General features: G+C 36.3%; 1 protein-coding gene across 9 annotated transcripts in view; it reads right to left on the reverse strand.

Moving 5' to 3' along the window:
• Window positions 1-18,603, reverse strand: part of SLC38A9 (solute carrier family 38 member 9) — an 85,390-nt gene that overhangs the window by 52,648 nt on the left and 14,139 nt on the right. For 2 of the 9 annotated variants that reach the window (XM_027606722.1, XM_027606717.1), the window contains exon 1: window positions 16,337-16,572. The exons of 4 other annotated variants lie outside the window; for them this stretch is intronic. The gene's annotated coding sequence lies outside the window, so the exon portion shown is untranslated. Of the gene's footprint in view, window positions 1-3,022; window positions 3,108-10,561; window positions 10,582-13,196; window positions 13,259-16,336; window positions 16,573-18,603 lie in introns of those variants that run through there. 3 more of the 9 variants (XM_027606720.1, XM_027606719.1, XM_027606721.1) reach the window with 3 other exon arrangements.

Consider the following 18,603-nt stretch of genomic DNA (forward strand, 5'->3'; position numbering starts at 1 on the left):
GTACTAAAGATTAGTAATCTCAACCATACCCCTTGTGAAACTTGTCTGAAGTCCTATCAAATGGAACATCAAGACACTAGCGATATTTTGCCTCATTCTACTGTATTTGGACTTCAGTAACAAATCCTATTATGCTAATATTTATGTGTATGCTTCTTTCCCATAATTATATCCCAATCAACTGCAGATCTGGTTTTCAATCATCATTTTCAGTTACTAACCCTCCCAGTTCATTACCAAAACTCCCTCCATTTGCTTCTAAACTTCCAGTAATATGATCCAAAACAGAAAAACCATGAAAAGGACTGCCTTTCTCCACTGATTCTCAAATCTCTCAAAGTCACAAATGATATTGTGCCCCAAACTGCATATGCTATGCCCCAAATTGCATATAATATGCTATTTTCAAAATACACATAGATCCAAATAATGAAGGAAAAAAACCCTCAGATTTCTCTGGTTCCATATAACTCTTCTACACAATGGGGTGCCTGGGTGGCTCAGTTGTTAAGCGTCTGCCTTTGGCTCAGGTCATGATCCTGGGGTCCTGGGATCGAGCCCCGCATCGGGCTACGTGCTCAGTGGGAAGCCTGCTTCTCCTTCTCCCACTCCCCCTGCTTGTGTTCCCTCTCTCACTGTGACTCTGTCAAATAAAAAACAAACAAACAAACAAACAAAACAAAGTCTTCTACACTTACAGTTCTGAAAGAAGCTTAAAATGTATGTTAGTCATAAGCTGTAATCATCAAGATAGTATGGTACTGGCATAAAAACAGACACATAGATCAATGGAACAGAACAGAGGACCCAGAAATGGACCCTCAATTCTATGGTCAACTAATTTCCGACAAAGCAGAAAAGAATATCCAATGGAAAACAGACAGTCTCTTCAACAAATGGTATGGGAAAAATTGGATAGTCACATGTAGAGAAATGAAACTGGACCACTTTCTTATACCATACACAAAGATAAACTCAAAATCGATGAACGACCTAAATGTGAGACAGGAATCCATCAAAATCCTAGAGAACACAGGCAGCAACCTCTTTGACCTCAGCCACAGCAACTTCTTGCTAGCCATGTCTCCAAAGGCAAGGGAAACAAAGACAAAAATGAACTATTGGGACTTCATCAAGATAAAAAGCTTTTGCACAGCAAAGAAACAGTCAACAAAACTAGAGGGAACCTATGGAATAGGAGAAAATATCTGCAAATGTCTTACCAGATAAAGGGCTAGTATCCAAAATCTATAAAGAACTTATTAAACTTAACACCCAAAAACCAAAAAATTCAATCAAGAAATGGGCAAAAGACATGAACAGACGTTTCTCCAAAAGAACACATACAAATGGCCAACAGACACATGAAAAAATGCTCAACATCACCCGGCCTCAGCGAAATACAAATCAAAACCATAATGAGATAACACTGCATGCATACCAGTCAGAATGGCTAAAATTAACTCAGGAAACAACAGATGTTGGTGAGGATGCGGAGAAAGAGGAACTCTCTTACACTGTTGGTGGGAATGCAAAGTGGTGCAGCCCCTCTAGAAGATAGCATGGAGGTTCCTCAAAAAGTTAAAAATAGAACTACCCTATGACCCAGTAATTGCACTATTAGGTACTTATCCAAAGGATACAAACATAGTGATTTGAAGGGGCACATGTACCCCAATGTTTATAGTAGCAATGTCCACAATAGCCAAACTATGGAAAGAGCCCAGACATCCATTGAAAGATAAATGAATAAAGAAGATGTGGTATATATCTACAATGCAATATTACTCAGTCATCAAAAAGAATGAAATCTTGCCATTTGCAATGAAGTGGATGGAACTAGAGGGTATTATATTAAGTGAACTAAGTCAGAGAAAGACATATGATTTCACTCGTATGTGGAATTTAAAACAGATGAGCAGAGGGAAAGGGAAGGAAAAATAAGACAAGAACAGAGACGGAGACAAACCAGAGAGACTCTTAATTATGGGAAACAAACTGAGCGTTGCTGGAAGGGAGGGGGTGGGGGGCGGGTTAAGTGGGTGATGGGCATTAGGGAAGGCACTTGATGGAATGAGCCCTGGGTGTTATATACAACTGATGAATCACTAAATTCTACCTCTGAAACTAATAATATACTATATGTTAATTAAACTGAATTTAAACTACATTTGTTAGTCATTTCTGGAGACAATCTAATTTTGTGGAAGTACTTGAAAAACCAAGTGACTGAAATTTTAGTTTCTGCTATTTTTCCAACTACTAGACATTAGAGAAATGATAGTACAGATGTTAAATTTAATCCTGTCTCTCTAGTTAGTATACAGAATCTCGGAATCTTTCTTTTGCTATTTATTCTCCACCACAGCACCTAAATAGGATGGGTACTTTCCAGTTCAATCCAACATATATCTTAAAGTTGAGCACTTACTAGAGCAAATATGTGGCTATAGAGATCAACATGACAGTCTACCTCTACTAAGCATATCATTACCAAGTGAAGTAAGGGATGTCAATAAATCTGAAGGTGATATAAAGAAAACAAGAGCCTCAGAGGCTGAATAAACTATCCCTACTTATAAATTTGGTAGCCTTAGATAACTACCAACCCTCCCAAAGCATTATTATAGTGTTCTATATAAATTGTGTATCTACTGTGACAGCAGTACTAAAAAGCAGTGTAAAAATATTTATGTCCAGGAGAAAGTTTAATCATACCTGGTTTCACAATCTACAAAGCATTCATTTCTTTTTTTGCAAGAATAATACCCCACAAAATTCAAGAAAGAATTACAGCTTTAAGGCCAACATAAAACAGAGATTGTAATTAATCAAGGATTACTAAAAGAGACTAACAAGTATATTAATAGAGAGATGTAGATGTTCTACTTGTAGCTTTTTACTCTGAAAATCCAACGGTATTAATATCAACCACTAAGTTGGCTTGAAGGCTTGCTGAAAAGCAGTCCAGGAAGTGCTACATTTTTTGGCTCCTGGCCTCTAACAGAAGTGTTAACTGTACCAGTTTAGTTGGCTTGGGTACTATGAGAGCAGAATGACTCTGAAAGTTTTTCTTTTCCAACAGTTTTCATCGAGATGCTGAGTGCCTGTTCAAACAAATATTTTGGAATCTTTTCAAAACAGATTCTCTTAAAAAATATCCAACTCAGCATATTTTAACTAAATTATTAGAAACATACGCTTACGGCTCCATCTGAGAGAGCAAAAAATATAAATTACCTTTCTAAACTGAACTTCAGTTGGTTCTGAAAACACTTTTAAAATTAATAGTATACAGAAAACAGTATTAAGAGTAAAATACTTTTGAAACTTGGGCTTTTTCTTTTGAACATGGTTTCACATGATTGCTCCCTATCAGTGTTACTTCCCAAATGAAATGTAGCTCAACTGTGCCAAAGTAAAAATAAATTATGATATTTCATGTAGAAATTATATTTGTTTTACCTTATAAATATGTATGGTCATGCTACAGAAGAAAATGCTTTTAACATTTAGCAAAATTTTTAAAATATTTAAAAATGTGATTCAAAATCCCATATTTTCATTTAATACCCTTATAAACAGAAGAACGTTATTTCTACCTCACACCTTTTCTAGGTTCCACTCCTTAAATTCCTTAAGCATTTTTGGCTTTTAAGTTTGTCTCCACCCTTCTACTGACCAGTTATGCTTCTCTGAAGTTTAGCAATAATCCCATGACTCTTAAGGTCCATACTCAATAATGAAGACCTATGACTTAAAGCTGTTCTTTTATTCACATCTCTATGAAAGCTGAAGCACTTCAACAGGTGCTGGACTTGGGTAGGTTGTTAAAAAATGAAAAGGGAATCAAGTATTCAAAAATCTCAAGCAAAATAAACATCCAAAATAATGAATCCACTGCACATGTCTCTTCCTGCTTGGTAAAACACTATGTCTGACACGCAGCTTTTTAATAAAGACAGAAAAGGAGTTAATCAAGTCATTGTACCTAGAAATTCCTTGCTGCTATAATAAAAATACTGGTGACCTGTAGCTTGCTAATGTGTTTATCACTTCCTCTGATGCTTATACAACATCTTTTTCCACAAAAACCCTGCTCTACACTCCAATTTCACTCATTATTATCAAAGGCTGAGCCCAAGATTTTCTCTATTATGGTTAATTAATTTGTACTGGTTCTCAAATTTATTAAATAGTATTTTAAGTGCCAAGCAAGTATGAAGCATAGTTCTAAACATTTAACAATGAATAAGACATAAAACCTGAAGGATCATAATCTGCTGGAGGAGATAGGTAAGCAATTCCAATCCAGAGGGAAAAATACAGAGAGAGTGAGTACTTATGAGCAACAGTGGGAGCAAGAAAGAGTGGACAGAGTTGTGTGGTACTAGGTATGTACAGTGTACTATGTGATCAAATAGAAGGAGAAGCTAAACAATGTCTGACAGATCACTGAGGAAGTTACAGCTGAGGTGAATCCTAAAAGATACAGAGTTCGTCAGATATGGGAAAAAGTAAAGAAATAGTGTTTCCAAAAAATATATAAAAGCATGTAGAAATAACCAGGAGAGAGAGCATGATGTATTTTTGAAAACTCTAAGTAGCAGGAAGAAAAGGGGTAAGACATGAGGTAAACCTGGGCAAGGACATGGAGGACTTCACATGCCAACAAAGGATATGATCCTACAGGGAAGAATCCCCCAGTCTTGGTATCCTCTGCTGATTCCTTCTCCAACCCCAACTCTCAAATAATCAGAGTAATCCAGAGTTTAATCCACTGACATTTTCTTTTCTCTATCTAGACTCAATCTCTTGGTGGACTCATCTAGTCACGTAAATATAAATATCATGTATATGCTAATGGCACTCAAACTATTATCTCTAGCCTGAACTCCTGATTCATGTATCAGGCCGCTCTTGCTACCCCCTCTCCCCCATCCCATCTCTTGGACTTCACTGCTTAAAATACTAATCACACTAGCCTCCTCACAATTCCTGAAACACTACAAGCGTGCACCTACTCCAGGACCTTTGTTACTAATTTCAGGTAAAACACAAAGTTTCTGAAGGCCTTTCCCCTAAATATCTGCATGGCTTGCTTCTTTACTTCTTGCAATTCTTTCCTCACTTGAGGAATGAGGTATTTAGCTACTCTTGACAGCACAGCTAAAATTTCAACCCATCTTCTCTACCCTTGTAATTTTATATATCTTCTCTGCTTTACAATATCTCCTTAGCATTTATACTATCTAACACAACATATACTTATTATTATTGGTTGCTTCCAGTAAATGTAAAGTTCCATAAGAGCAGGGATTTTTGTTAATTTGGTCACTCTTATATTCTCAGGGGCTAGGATAGTACTTGGCATATCATAAAAGTTCATTAGAATATGGTGAGTAAGATATGGTGTATTACTTTAAGAAAAAGTCTATTTTGAAATAATTTTTTTAAAGTAAACTCTATCCCCAACATGGGGCTTGAACTCACGATCCAAAGATCAAGAGTCTCATGCCCTACCAACTGAGCCAGCAAGGTGTCCCAATATTTTGAAATAATTTAGAGTCACAAAGAAGTTAGAAAAATAGTACAGAGAGTTCCCATAAACACTCCACTCAGGTTCCCCAATGACGATATCTTACATAACCATTGTACAATCATCAAAACTTGTATTACTTTTATTTATTTATATATTTTTAAAGATTTTATTTATGTATTTGACAGAGGCAGTGAAAGAGGGAACACAAGCAGTGGGAGTGGGAGAGGGAAAAGCAGGCTCCCTGCTCAGCAGGGAGCCCAATGTGGGGCTCAATCCCAGAACCCTGGGATTATGACCTGAGCTGTAGGCAGACATTTAACAACTGAGCCACCCAGGTGCCCCAAAACTTGTATTACTTTTAAAATTAAGAAAAAAGTTAATGAAAAATTATGGGGATAATTCTTTCAACTTTTCTGTAGGTTTAAATGTTTAAAATAAAACTTGGGGGAAAAATGATGGAGGAAGTAATCAAAGTGTTAAATACTGTACAAAATAAGAAGAAGCAACCTGTACAAAAATCAATTTAGTGTGTTAATTTAGTGTGTTATCCTCAAACCAATTAAACAGTTTTCAGGAGGACAGAATGATTAACACCATGTCAAGTGCTACTGCTATGTCAAATGAGATGAGAACTGATCAATGAAATGACCAGTGGTGACTGTGATGTGAGCAGTTTCAGTGGAGTAGTAAGGGCAAAAGCCTGTCTGAATTAGGTTCAAGAGAAAAATTGGGTATGTGAAGTATAAATAATTCTTGCAAAGAGCTCTTTGTAAAAAGGAGTGAAAGAAATGGAGTGGTAGCTAACGAGTTAAGTGTAAATACTTCAGAAACCATAAAAAAAAAGCATAACAAATACAGTAATCACCCATAATCCCACAATGAGTAAACATTAATAACATTTTGCCAATCTCATTTTCTTGCAAGAAACATGAGATTCCATTACATGTTCACCAGAATTGCTAAAATTTTAAAATCTGACAATACCAAGCACTAGCAGGAGGTAGAGTAATGGAAACTCTTACACACTATAGTGGGAATGTAAACTGGTTTAACTCCTGTAGTAAAGAGTTTGGCATTATCTAGTTAAGTTGAATATACACATACATATATCCTAGAAAAGTTCTTGCACATGTATGCTAAGACACATATGTAATAACGTTTATAAGAACATTAATTGTAAGATCTCTGCACTGGAGACAACCCAAATGTCTAACTAGAGTAGAATGTATACATAAACTTCAGATAGTTATAAAATACCAGAAAGCATGGGAAAGAAATATTGTTACATACAACTTGGATGGAAATTACATGGAACAAAAATTCTAAAATAATACACATAGAATGATCTCATTCACATGAAGTACACAAAAAGGTAAAACTGAATTCAGTATTTAGGGATACAGAAACAATAAATAAAAATAGGGAAATGCTTACACAAACATCAGGAGAGTGGTTACCTGTAGGGAGGAAGGAGGATGTGTTTGGTGAAGGACATATGAGGAACTTCTGGGTGCTGCTGTTTCTATACCTTGGTGTTGGCTGCATAGGTGTTGGCTTTATAATTATTTCTAAAATTGTACATATGGGACGCCTGGGTGGCTCAGTTGGCTAAGCATCTGCCTTCAGCTCAGGTCATGATCCCAGTGTCCTGGGATCGAGTTCCGCATCAGGCTCTCTGCTCAGCGGTGAGTCTACTTCTCCCTCTCCCTCTGCCCCTACCCGTGCTTATGCTCTTCCACTCTCTCAAATAAAATCTTTTAAAAAATAAAATTAAAATGTACACACATGCTACACAGTCTTCTGTACATATATCATGTGATAAAAGACTTTAAAATACAACTTGAATTAACACATTCTTTCAAAATTTAGTAATGAGATCAAAAGGGACCAAAAAATCTTTTGTATTATACAGAAATTTACTGGTTATCTTTTGGCAAACTACCTTAATAAAGATGTGTCAAACTTAAATACAAGTTACCTACTTTTCTATAAAAAGACAACTGTTCCAAATTTGTTAACCCCTCCTGTGATGGCAAGTTGCTATCAAAAGTATGCTACATGAGTACACAGCATGCGTTAAAAACCTAAAAGCCTCCACATATTTAAGTAGGCTCCACGCTGGGCGGGGCTTGAACTCACTAACTGAGATCAAGACTCAAGTTGAAATCAAGAGTAGGACGCTTAACTGACTGAGTCACCCAGGGGCCCCAAGAAAGTAGCTGCTTTTTAAAAATTCACATGAGCAGAGAATATTCTGATAATGGATGTTTAGAAATGTTTCCATTGTACATAATTTTATTGCTGAAAATGATGTCTGTCACCAATAAAAACTCCTATCTGCAATCTTACATACATGGATGAAACTTTTTCTAACATTTAAAAACTTCCAAAGTATGTAAATGGCTTTTGAATCTGTTATTAAACATAAAAAAGTCAAAATAATAATTGTAATAATAAAGCAAATGGTATTTATTCCATGTAATACAAGCACCAGTCAGTATTTTCACTATAAAGTGTTTAGAGTATAAAATGTTTACAAATCAATGAAATTAAACATTCAAAATATTTCAAAAATGGAAATTTGCAAACATTATAAATCATCAAATAAAAATTAGTTTATATAACCTTTTTAAAAAAGATTTATTTATTTGAGAGAGAGAGCGAGCGAGAGAGAGAGAGGAGGAGGAGGGGAAGAAGGAGAGGGAGAAGCAGGCTCCCCGCTGAGCAGGGAGCCTGATGTGGGGCTCGATCCCAGGACTTGGAATCATGACCTGAGCTGAAGGCAAGATGTTTAACTGACTGAGCCACCCAGGTGCCCCTATATAACATTTTTATAAAGTTTATAAAAAACTGTAAAAGTTTGAGGCACCTGGGTGGCTCAGTTGAAGGAGCGACGACTCTTGGTTTCAGGTCCGGTCATGATCTCATGGGTCATAGGACTGAGTCCCATGTTGGCTATGCACTCAGCGGGGAGTCTGCTTGAGATTCTCTCCCTCTGCCCTCCCACCACTTGCATGTATGTTCTCTCTCTCTCAAATAAATAAATCTTTAAAAAAAATGTAAAAGCTTATAACCCTTTTAATAAACTTCAGGACCTTCCTCAAATATTTAGTGCCCCGTCAGCGGAGGGTTCAAACCAGATGGGCAGCTCCTCCACTTTGGACAGAAGCTAATGGGTTGTAGCAGTTTTGATTTCTCCCACAGTTAACCTGGTAAAGATGGTTCTATTAAGTTCTCTCCTTCCCCCAGCAGAGATTAGCCACCTTCTGAAGATTCTAATTCAAGGCCTTTTCTCCCCCTTCTCCAGGTGTGTGTGTGTGTGTGTGTGTGTGTGTGTGTGTGTGTGTGTGTTGGGAAGTAAATGCTGCAAGTAAGTGGAAAGTAGAGCTAGGAGGATGTGAGAAATGAAGGAGAGGAGAGATTGGGGGATAATTTGGAGAGAGAACCAAAAAAGGTGAACAAAACTACTGGTTGTTTTCAAATTAACAGTATTAAAAAACACTATTTTGGACTTTAAAATTAGCATAGAATACTAGAATATACAAAATAGCACTGCCATCACTCAATGTAAGAACTGAGTGACATCAGGGAGAATGAAAATCTACCAGGCAAATTTCAACAAAAATTTCCACATAATTGTTGGATGATATGCAAATGAACTTCAGATCAGTTTGAATTACTGTGTAGCAAAGTGTTACCAAATATTTTAAGATAATAGAGCATAGGGGCGCCTGGGTGGCTCAGTCATTGAGCGTCTGCCTTCAGCTCAGGTCATGGTACCAGGGTCCTGGGATCGAGTCCCACATCGGGCCCTCTGCTCAGCGGGAAGCCTGCTTCTCCCTCTCCCACTCCCCCTGCTTGTGTTCCCTCTGTCACTGTGTCTCTCTCTGTCAAATAAATAAATAAATAAAATCTTAACAAAAAAATAGAGCATATTCAATTGTTATTGATAACATACATGATAAAAGTATTAATATACTGTTCATAAATAAAATTTAAAGCTAATTTTGTCAAGATCATTGTATCTTATAATTTTTATGCTTTATAAGGTACATGATATGTAAGTTCAGTAGTACATATACATAATTTGCAAATGAATATGCACATGTATGCACACACACATACATATTCAGTCCCATTATTTTTAAAATGTTATTTTTATTTTTTTAACTGATAAGGGTGGTCTGATGAAAAAAATAAATGTTAATAAACCCCAGGTTGAAAATTATGGATTCCTTATTTTAGAACCCCAAGCTTTACTTAGCTGCAAGTAAACAACTTCATCAACACCATATAGACATAGAACTTCACTTGAATATTAATTCTCAGGCCTGTATATCTTAATTAAATATAGATTCTACTAATAATGAATTTCAAAATTCTTTCAATGCAATTCAAGCTTCCAAATTTTGGTTTACAAAAATATGTAAACTGGGGGTGCCTGGGTGGCTTAGTCTGACTCTTGGTCTCATTTTCGGTCATGAGCTCAGAGCTGGGCTCCATGCTGGGTGCAGAGTCTGCTTGAGATTCTTTCTCTTCCTCTCCCTTAGCCCCTCCCCACCTGGCACAGTTGCTCACACACTCTCTCTCAAATAAATAAATAAAACCTTTTTAAAAAATCCATAAACTGGTTTATGGGGAGGCTGGGTGGCTAGGTTGTTAAGCGTCTACCTTCGGCTCAGGTCATGATCCCAGGGTCCTGGGATTGAGCCCTGCACTGGGCTCCCTGCTTGGCAGGAAGCCTCCTTCTCCTTCTCCCTTTCCCACTCCCCTTCCCACTCCTTCTCTCGCTGTGTCTCTCTGTCAAATAAATAAATAAAATCTTAAAAAAAAATCCATAAACTGGTTTAATCCTACTGTCCTGAAAATAAACAGTCTCTTCTTTTATGGCCACAAAACGATCACTAACAGAAATGTGCGGATTTTTGTCTTGTTTTTAGTATCAGCACTGGATTGAGGCTAAAAGAATTAAATAAACACCAGGAATCAAGGTAGAAGCAATTGTAAACAAATACCAACATATATTCTTCCATTTTTCTCTAGGTTGATATAAAATAGTACCACCACCATCGCTTCATCCTATCTTCCACCTAGAAAAAGCAGACCCACAAACAGGACATGGTGAGTGACCTCAACAAAGGAAGATTAGGAATGTGGGAAAAATTCCCAAGACAGCATAGTTCTCCAACAACTCTTCCTTTTAACTGCTCTATGAGAATGCAAAAATAAATCACAAATTGTCTCAATTAACTTAAGTGCAATAAATTAAGAATATCATTAACTTAGTATTTTGAAATAAAGATTTGTCTTACTTATAAATAAAGGGTAGGCTTCAGCCTGCAATGTCATGCCAATTGCTACTCTCCTTCTTACACAAATCTACCAAAAGAATTTCTGGAAAAGAAATAAAACTTCGTATCTTGTAACCTAAATATTCTCCATTAAAAAACAAAAAAATGGGGAAGAAGAAAAATGCCAGGTCAGCATTTTTAACTAAAATTTCCTTTCCTTAAAAACTGGAAAGGGAATACAAAGAGGTGAAGAATTAAGTAAATATAAATACTAAGATAAAATCTTATTTTTAATATATACATGTGATTCTTCAAATGAATATCAACATTGCTTTGCTATGTTAATTCAATTGCCTAGAAATTGAAAATACTAAAAGGAAAACTCATCTATTTTTTAAACAGATCACCAAAGAAAATAAGGCTTTCTTGCTCCTCTCCCATAACTTAAGAAAGGGCTACTACACATCAAGCCTTAGATATCTTCGTCATGGTTCAAGAAAGGCAGATGACTAAGAGAACTTCTGCTTTGCCACTGGAAATACACTAGCAACAGATGGTCTACCCAAATAGTCATTCAGGTGATAAAAGCTATATTTTCAACACAGATGGCAAATATTGTAGTAGCCTGATCAGAACCCATTGTTAGCTGTATGGCATGTTACTCAGCCGACTCAGCCACAGTAACAGAATAGACCATAAAGGCAAGAGTCCACTGTGAAATCTGCCCTGCTAACTGGCTTCTATTAACCAACTTTTACATATAGGAAAGTTTTATAAACAAAATATGAGATATTTTAGGAAAAAAGAAAATAAACAGTGCTAGAAAGGGGATTGTGAAATAGGAACTTTCATACATTGCTGGTAGGAATATAATGTGGAACAATCTTTGTAGAAAACAATTTGGCTATAATATGTATCAAAAGCCTTAATTGTGTTTATATCCTTTAATCTAATAATTATACTTCTGAGACTCTACTAGAAGGAAATCAAAATATGGTATGTAGAAAGCTGCTAATCAGCATTATTTTAAATAATTATAAACAGCATAATATTTAAACATTATTAAATTATGATACATTTAAATTCATATTTTTTAACATAATGTTTAGAAAGAACCCTTGGGGTGCCCGGGTGTCTCAGTTGGTTAAGTGTCCCACTCTTGATTTCGGCTCAGGTCATGATCTCATGGTCGCTCAGCACAGAGTCTGCTTGTCCCTTTCCTTCCCCTTCTGCCCCTCCCCCTCACTCTCTCTCTCTCTCTCTCTCTCTCTCTAAAAATGAATAAATAAATCTTGGGGAAAAAAAAGAATTCTTCATACGAGAAAATGCTGACAATACAGTTTTGGGGGGACACTTCAGTGATTTTTAAGCACAACTTTTACTGTAAAACTTTTTACTTCTCCTTGAAACCTGGTACTTTCCCCTTATATATCATTCTGGCTTCAGTCTCTATCCCTAGAGTTTATGGCAGTTAAAATCCTTGGATAACCTTGCCAAAGGACTTTAGGCTTGCATCAGGGGCAGGAAGTTCAGGGAAAGGCTAGAGATTGTTTTATTGTCCAAAGGGCCATTTTGATCAGAACACTTTATGAGAACAGTTTTATTAGAAGCAGTTGTGGGGGCAGAGTGAAATTAAGGTGAGTAGCCCTTACTTTCTAACTTTTCCAGGAACAAGGCAAGAGGTAACCCCAGGAGTCACAGCAGTACAAAGTACGTCCCTATGGTTGCGTACACCTGAGTCCCTACAACCCATTCTTAAAGATCACAGGTTGGTAGATTATGGCAGGATACGACAAATCCAGCCTATGGCATGTTTCATTGGATCACAGCCATGTCCACGTAATCTTGTATTCTATGGCTACTATCACCCCACAATGGCAAAATTTAATTCATAGGACCAAAAAGCCTAAAGTATTAACTATCAGGCCCTTTATAAAAAAAAGTTTCCTAACTCTTGCCATAGACCACTGAAAGTCTCCCTAGGGACTTAGAGGTGGAGATAAGGACTTCTATTCCCCTTCCTGGCGGGCCGAGGGGATAAGGAGGGAGGAGGCCTCATGCCCTTGTCACATCTATGTCAGGGAGCATCTGAATAGGCTTTTCCTTTAGAAATGTTTGTAACCAGATGTTAGTAAACTTCATTCAGCTTAATCCTTTAGAAAATCTACCACCAACATATTATAAACAAAACAAAAATCAAATGAAAGAACTTCAACCTCAGTCAAAACAACTGCTACAACAAATGTTCTTACCCAGAGCAGTGCCTTACAGAAAGCCCCCAAAACACCTAGCCATCAGTACTACAAATGGCCTCGTTGTATTCCTGGCTGGGCTAAGCCAGACCCTAGAGCATAGTTACTCACAGGGATATAATTCCACAGAGTTCTTGGTAATGCTGGCTCAGGATGGGATAAACCAGTATTTTTCCTAATGAAAAATGAGCACTGAGTTAAAAAAAAAAAATAAAATCAAAATATTTATAACTGCTCATCATAGTACTCCCTTTTTTTCAGTGTGTACCTCTCTCCTTCCCTGGAGGTAGGGGCTGTGTTTGAGCACTTTCTCGCACACTACAGGAGCTTAGTGGATGTTTACTGACAAAAGGAAAACATATAAGAAAGAATGACGGGAGGAGGCAAATGGAGAGGGACGGAGATAGAGAAGGAGGCAGGCAGGGAGATAGCTAGGGAATAAAAGGCAGAAGTAATGAATTTAAACTGAATAAGCAGTATATTAAATTGTATAGACTATGTGACCTCTTTAAAAAAATCATAGAAAAGGACAAGATGAAATATACCAAAATATTTCAACAACTCTTGCCTCTATGTGATGGAATTTATTTCCTTATGCTTCTGTTGTCAGAAACTTCCTTATACCCTCCTACTAAAAAAGCTCCACCAAGTAGAGAAAAAACATGATTTGTAACAGTCCACAGAAGCACAGGTGATTTAAACAATGCTTTTAAGAAAATGGGTTTTCATTTTGCATATACTACTTTTATCCTAAATTATAGGAATGCTATATTTTCTTTTCTTTTTTAAGATTGTATTTATTTATTAGAGAGAGAGAACAAGTGCGCATGAGCAGGGGGAGGGGCAGAGGGAGAAGGAGAATCTTCACTGAGCAGGGAGCCCGATGTGGGGCTCATTTCCAGGACCCCGGGATCATGACCTGAGCTGAAGGCAGACACTTAACTGACTGAGCCACCCAGGCGCCCCTGAATGCTATATTTTCTGAATAACTTGGTTCTCATTATAAAAGCAGTACACTGTCTATACTGAAGATAATATATAAGTTATAGAGGAAAATGAAAATCATCCATTAGATAAAAATCATTTCATATTTTGATGAATTTCCAAATGCACATAGACTTATAAAGATGTATGTAAGCATTTAGCAAAAAAGGGTTCCATTGTGGAAAAGTAATGTGGGGAGTGACACACGGGGGGAAGAAGGGTGAGAGAAGTAGACAGGAGAGGGAAGAGAATAGGAGGAAAAACAAGGAAGAGAGGGAGGATACAGAAGGAGTGCTGTAATCAGCAAGTGGGCCGTCCGTTCCATGTCACTGATATATAGTCAAGACCCTAGTCCCATCTAATTAACATGGATGGCACATTCCTCAAAAAAAAAAAAAAAAATGTAATTTATGCAGCTCTGGAAACCAACAGTCCTGGGAAAACTACTCTTTCATCTCTTGCTATACATCTCCATAATCCCTAACTATGGAACTACCAAGCCTTAGTAACCACTTCCAATCATTATTATTGGGCCCAGATCTACCCTTATAAATTAATACACTCTTCACTTTGCTTTGTTATTCCTTCTCTCTCCCAGAACCCAAAAGAGTCAATTCAGGCTGCTAATCAGGGATAGTATTATTGCCAGATGAAACAGAAAGAGGCCAACTTATATATGTGCAGACTAGTAGACATTCTAAGAAACCAGGGGCCGTAGCATAGTGTGTTTGAAGGCACCAGGAATGCTGCTTATTTTCACTATCTACCTCTGTCCCACTGGCTTACCAGACTTCTTGCAATGTTGTCAATTACCAAAAAAAAAAAAAAATCTAACTTTTAGGTTAGGCTTTTATATTTCTGGGATTCTCCACATTAAAATGGAAATAGCCATGGAAAAGGTAAAAGACTAGGTCTCTGACACCTCAGACTGTTTCCCATTAAAACAGCAAAGAGACAACAGATCCCTACAAGAATAGGACAGATAAGTACTAGTGAAAAAGGGGTGAGGAAAAGTATGCTTTACCAAGCATTGCCTAAGAGGAAACTGCTGGGTGAATTATTGCCCTGGGGAACACTGTGGATACAAAAGGAGCATGAAAACCCTAGGCCCTAGGAAAAATGGAAAAGGAAATGTTGGTAGAAGAAAACTGAAAAAGGGGAGCTCAAAAAGAAATTAACCACTTCACAGTCTGGTTTCAGGCCAGCTGGAATGTTCAACTCTCAAGGGGCATAATCCCAGAGCAGTAGCACAGTATGAAGCAACCCTGAATACCAGCTCTATCTTCGGTTACCAGAAAGTCTGGGAAAAGCAGGAAAACAATCTCTCGGACTAGTGATTGCCAATGGAATTTATCACATCCGACACAGGAGATTTCTAAACTTTTCTGTCCCTCCACCCACATTCTTAACTCCACCCCAAGCCAGACGAAAAACTGAGGGGGAAGAGGTGTGTAGAGAGAAAAGTGTACATGTATAGCTGGCAGAAGTTCCTCAAATGATTCAAATGGTTATGGCATGTATTCCTATTCTACAGTGACAAGCTTCATCTTCCATGAGTCTAATTAGACCCCCGTTCCACCAATGTGATAAGCAGATCCAGCACACTATCAGTTCAAAGGAGTTCTTAAAATTGTTACATTTGAACTGATACATGATTTTGATTGCCACCTAGTGTAAGAGATAAAATTAATCACAAGTTAACTGAGAAAAAGCAAGCTAAAATTAGTATCAAATGTTGTTTTCTATACTCTGATGGCCAAACAGTTTCCCAAAGTGTGGTTACATGTGAGATGATTTTTAGGTAGCACAAGGACTAATGCTATCTTAACTACTTGATATTTATCACAATGCATATTAGAATAATGATGAAACTCATCATTTCACAAACCTCTGAAGATGAGGCTAAATTAAGCCTAATTTTAAGAACAGATTTTAAAATATATCTAAATTATAATATTACACAGGTAAAATTGTAATGGGACATCACCAAAGTTATGATCCAAAATGATCAATGTTCTAGAAATAGTTGTCTAAGCTGGTTCTTCTAATGAAGATAACTTTCCTCAGTGTGTCTGAGGTTTTTTTTATGCACACAAAGTGAAGTAACCCATCTTTTAATAGAACTAACAATGTTTTTAGGTACTCCTACTTTTTTTCCTCATCAAATAATAGTTCCTGTTTTCTTAAGCAGAATTAATTCACAAGCAAATTAGCATTCAATACTGCGAAGTGCCTATAAATATTTGCCTTCCTTAAAACATGCTCACCTAGGTAGTTATCCCATGATTGTCAATAGTTGATCCCTTCTCATTTTGACAAGTTTCATTATAGAAAATGTATTTCCATTTAATCTACACGGTTAAACAGATTCTCAGAGAACTGTCTGAACTCCTGCCAACTTATTGCAATGGAATGCACTTTAATGACCTATATTCTATTGTCACAGTGGTCAATTATTTATCATAGAATTCAGAGGTTTCAAGAAAATCCTGAGCATTCAATCAGCATTCATAATTTCTTGTATTCACTTGATGGTGGAATACACAAATGAAAATTTTAAGATTCATTTCATTATCTTTTGTGATGGTCACTATGTAAATGACAATGATACATTTCTTATATGATAAATTTCACACTGCCATCTCTAGCTTCAAGAAAGACTAAAAAATTAAGTATCTGGAAAATGGAAATAGGATTATGAAGGCTAGCTTAAATCACTCTTCCTTTATCTCCTAGATTGGAACCTAGTCCCCCTGTTGAAAAAATTAAGATTCTGTGGGCAAGAAACGACAGTATCTGCCACACCTCCCACCTCAAGCACTATTTCTCTCTGAGGAGGCAACCACTCTTAAATTTACTACTTATTCTTCCAGAATCATTTATACATATTGTATTATACACAGTTTATTTATTTTTACCCAAATGATGGTACACTATATACATTGTTCTGCACTTTTTTTGATTTAACAAGTTGAAGACTTGTTTCATTTTGATATGTAATAAAGCCACTGCCTTCTTTTTAATGGGTGAAAAATACTCCATTGTATCAATGTGCCAAAATTTATTTACCCAGTCCTGTAAGAAAAGATATTCTGGTTGTTTTAAATCTTTTACTATTATAAAAAAAATACTGCATTAAACAACTTTGTACATATAGTATTTGACATTGTGAGTTAATGCTTAGAAGTGAAACTGCTGGGCCATATAAACTTTGGAACTGGCTACTGGCATTTCTGGGGGTGGGGGGGGACATTAAATTTATGGACTAAAATTTAAAGAGCATAAGACTGTATTTTAGAGTCCTTCCACTGACTGCAAAATATGCCTTTTCATTATATGTCATATTTTACCAATTCTAATATATACACTTCTAAAATATGGACACATCTGCATAATCCAGGATATCTTTTAATCACTGTCAGCCAGGCAGCTGTCATAAAAGTAATTATTCCTGGTGGTATGACAGGTAATTGTAATTCCTGGTCATTTCAGTCATCAAACCATTTAAGAACCACTGGAGAAGAAATATGAGCCATATTATTGTCAGAAAAACTTCTATGACACCTTCTGGTAAAATCAGGAAAGTGCAAGCATCCAAACTAAAGAAAGTGTCAGTGATTTGAAAGAAAATTCTTTTAACAAATACTACATTATTAACATTCTTAATGATACGAAGGACAATTGGGTGTGGGAAGGGGAAAAAAAACAATTTTGATGACACCAAGTCAGAAAATTGATTGTGAAGAATCATATTCTAAATGTAAAGTATTAGTAATATCTTAACTGAAATATTTTATGTTTTCATTTTTATAATTGCATAAGAAATATATGATAAAATACCAAATAAGCTCAAGAGTTCTTTCAGTAAATTAAAAAAAAAAATCTCTAAGTCCTAAGAGATTATTGTATCAGGTGTACTGGTAGCAGTTTATCTTTGTGTGCTATATTACAAAAAGAAGAACAGTTCAACTCAAAATCAGCATCTCAGATATGAAAAAATACTCTAAATCTTATTTTGAAGTTTCTCTCATGTAGATTTTGCACACTGTTAAGGCTACTCTTATTTTTTCTTTTGTTCCATTACACTTTCTTACTGGAATACTATTATTTTTGTTTATTTTGTAAACAGCCACTTTACTGAATTCTCTATAATTTTTCAGTGGATTCTTTGGGGTTTTCCAGGTATGCAGTGAAATGAATTTTAAACTCAAATTATCTTAAACTATTTGCTGGAATTTAAGCTCAGTGAAGGTAAGGATTACGTATTAATTTTACTGTTTTATCCCCAGTACTTAGCATATTACCTTGCACAAAGTAGGTAATCAATATATATTTGTTAAATGAATTACATAAATGCATCTTACTTTTTAAAATTTAACCCAACCCCTTTCACAGCACAAATGGTGAGCTTAGTCAAAAAAGTCAAATATAAACAATGAAAGAGTATTCATATTTTTTCCCTTCCACATACAAACATACAGATGCTGTTAAGTAACTGGATATTTTATATTCAAAACTACATATATTTGGTTAC

The sequence above is a fragment of the Zalophus californianus genome, chromosome 5 (assembly GCF_009762305.2).
Source record: "Zalophus californianus isolate mZalCal1 chromosome 5, mZalCal1.pri.v2, whole genome shotgun sequence".
Taxonomy (NCBI): domain Eukaryota; kingdom Metazoa; phylum Chordata; class Mammalia; order Carnivora; family Otariidae; genus Zalophus; species Zalophus californianus.